At 38.6% G+C, this 3,349-nt stretch overlaps 1 pseudogene; it reads left to right on the top strand.

Annotated features, from left to right (window-relative positions):
- Positions 1 to 685: 685 nt before the first annotated feature.
- Positions 686 to 1,227, top strand: LOC102868058 (annotated as a pseudogene).
- Positions 1,228 to 3,349: the final 2,122 nt, after the last annotated feature.

Consider the following 3,349-nt stretch of genomic DNA (forward strand, 5'->3'; position numbering starts at 1 on the left):
AGAGTCAAATTGTGTGCCTTTGGGATTTTCACACAGAGTCTTGCCACTAGACCAAATAAAATATATATCAACTCAACTCATTGCCATGGTTGTTGTTGTTGTTGTTTGGTGCCGTCGAGTCGTAGATGACTCATAGCGACCCTATGAATGAACAGCGTGAGTGCTGTTTGTACATAGAGTTTCCGGAGGCAAGCCATTTTGGAAGTAGATGTCGCTCCTGCTTCCAGGCTTGATTTAGTTGGGAAGCTCCAGCCAACACTGTCCACCATGGGTACCCATTACCACGATTGGCACATCACTGTCATTACCATGGAGTCAGTTCTAACTCAACAACAACATATAAAAACAGCAGTACTTAGATAGGAAACTCTGACTTGAAAATTCAGAGACAGAAAAAGAAAAATCAACCCCAAGACCCAAATGCCAAATATTTCTCATGAATAAAAATGCAAAGATCCTTAACAAAATCCTAGCCAATAGGATCCAAATGCACATTAAAAAAATAATTAATCATGACCAAGTGGGATTCATAACAGGTATGCAAGGATGGTTCAACGTAAGAAAAACAATAAGGTCATCTCCAGCCAGTCCTCCGCCACCTCCTCACATCAGCACCCCCGGATGCCCCAAGGTCCTTGCCTTCGCTCCAGCGCTGCATGGCTGATGCCTCTTCGCTGCCGCCACCATGACCATGTCCCCTTCGCAGCTGCACCAGAACTATAACCAGGACTCGAAGGCCACTGTCAACCGCCAGATCAACCTGGAGCTCTACACCTCCTATGCCTACCTGTCCATGTCTTACTACTTTGACAGTGATGATGTGGCTTTGAAGAATTTTGCTAAATATTTTCTCCACCAATCCCACAAGTAGACGGAACACACCGAGAAACTGATGAAACTGCAGAACCAGTGAGGCAGCCGCATCTTCCTTCAGGACATCAAGAAACCAGACTGGGATGACTGGGAGAGCGGGCTGAACGCAATAGAGTGTGCGCTACACTTGGAGAAAGCGTGAATCAGTTCCTACTGGAACTGCACAAATTGGCCACTGACAAGAACAACCCTCATTTCTGTGACTTCAGAGAGACACATTACCTGGATGAGCAGGTGAAATCCATCAAACAACTGGGTGACTACGTAACCAACTTGCGCAAGATGGGTGCCCAGGATTCGGGCCTGGCTGAGTACCTCTTTGACAAGCACACCCTGGGAGACAGTGACGGCTAGAGCTGAGCGAAGCTTTAGCCCGGCTTCCCCACAGCCACAGGGGTGACTCCGTGGTCACTACCAGGCCACCTGCATGTCTCGTTTATTTTACCTTTTCTATAAGTTGTGCCAAAATACCTACTTAAGTTTTTTCGTTTGTACCATTCCTTCAAGATAGTCCTTTGGTACCCAGCTGTTGTGTTGGAGATCTTGGTGGGCCAGAAGTCTGTCTAAGCCATCTTGGCAAATTCTTTAATCACCATGGTGTCTGCTTCAGTCACATTTAATAAAATGAAACTTACAAGAAAAAAAAAAAGAAAAACAATCAGTGTAATTCACCATATTTATAAAGCAAATAATAAGAACCATATGATCTTAACAATTTCTGCAGAAAAGGCATTTGACAAAATCCCTCATCCCTTCCTGATAAAGACACTGAGCAAACTTGGAATAAAAGGGAATTTCCTCAACATAGTGAAAAGTACATATGCAAAACCAAGAGCCAATATCACTCTCAATGGAGTAAGACAAAAAGCATTTTCATTGTGAACTGGGACCAGACAATGATGTCCACTGTCATCACTTCTATTCAATATTGTATTGGAAGTGCTTGCTAGGGAAATACAACAAGAAAAGGAAGTGAAAGGAATCAGATCAGCAGAGATGGTTAAACTATTCCTATATGAAGATGATATGATAGCGTACACAGAAAACTCCAAGAACTCAATTAAAAAAACTATTAGAGCAAGTGGACCAATGTAGTAGAGTGGCAAGATATGAGATCAATATCCAAAAATCAGTGGGATTCCTCTAACAAAGAGAACTCAGAGAAGAAAACCAAAAAAGCAATACCATTTAAAATAGCCATCCACAAATTGAGATACTTAGGAGTGAACCTAACTAGAGACACAAAAGACCTGTACAAGAAAACTATAGAACATTTCTACAAGACACGTTTCAATTATTTTTCTGTTTTCTATTTCACTTATTTCTACCCTAATTTTTATAATCTCAGTTTTTTTAGAGGGTGTCAAGTTTTCTTGCTGTTATTTTTCAATTTGTTGGAGATGTTGGGTTAGAGAGTCAATTATCATTTTTAAAATTTGTTTATTTTAATGAACATTTACAGAGATTTTGGATTTCCTTTCATTCCTTGTTGCATTTTTCTCCCTGACCACCACTCAGTTTGCTCTTCTCTTTGAGGATTAAGATAAAAATTTCTTCATTGGTATACAATACCCCCACTCTGAGTACACTCTACTATGCACCCTTCATTCTGGACTCTTATCATAATCATAATATCCAATCATATATCACTTTTAAACTGTTCTCTCTCTCATCTGTTTCAATGCAGTATATACATAATTTATTCCGTTTTTTTTCAGTCTTACCCCAACCCAGATGTCAGGCCCGTTCTACAACAGTGGCACTATGCAGTATTTGTCTTTTTGTGACCGAGATATTTCACTCAGCATACTTTATTCTTGCCTTTTGATGTGTCTGCTTATTGATAGAAATTGACCTCTAATTACTGCTTTGGCTGTTTCCCAGAGGTTTTGGTAAGTTGTGTTTTCATTGTTATTTGTTTCAAGAAACTTTTTAATTTTATTTTTTATTTCTTCTATTACCCTCTCATGTTCAAGAAAGGAGTTGTTTATCTTTCATTTGTATGCTTTCCCCCCCCTCCTTTATCCTTTTTAAAATTAATTTTTAGTTCTGTAGCATTATGGTCTGAGAAGATTCTTTACATTATTTTTATGTTTTTTTTAATTTATTGATGTTTGCCTTATGACCTAAAATGTGATATATTCTGGAGAACATTTCATGCACATTGGAGAAGAAGATATACTGCACTTTTGGGGGAGCGCATTAGTATATGTGTGTGTGTGTGTGTGTGTATGTGTGTGTGTAGATGTATATGTATATGTATGTATGCATGTATCTAAGATCAAGTTGGTTTATTATGTGGTTTAATTCTTCAACATGTTTGTTGAGTTTCTTTCTGGTATTTCTATCTTTTCTTGAAAGTGGTGTATTGAAGTTTCCTATTACTATATTGGTTTTATCTATTTCTTTTTTCAGTTTTGTTAATATTTGCTTTGTATATTTTGCAGCTCTATCATTTGGTACAAAGATATTTATT

Source organism: Elephantulus edwardii, unplaced genomic scaffold (assembly GCF_000299155.1).
Source record: "Elephantulus edwardii isolate Elephantulus edwardi_28Jun2011 unplaced genomic scaffold, EleEdw1.0 scaffold00231, whole genome shotgun sequence".
Lineage (NCBI taxonomy): Eukaryota > Metazoa > Chordata > Mammalia > Macroscelidea > Macroscelididae > Elephantulus > Elephantulus edwardii.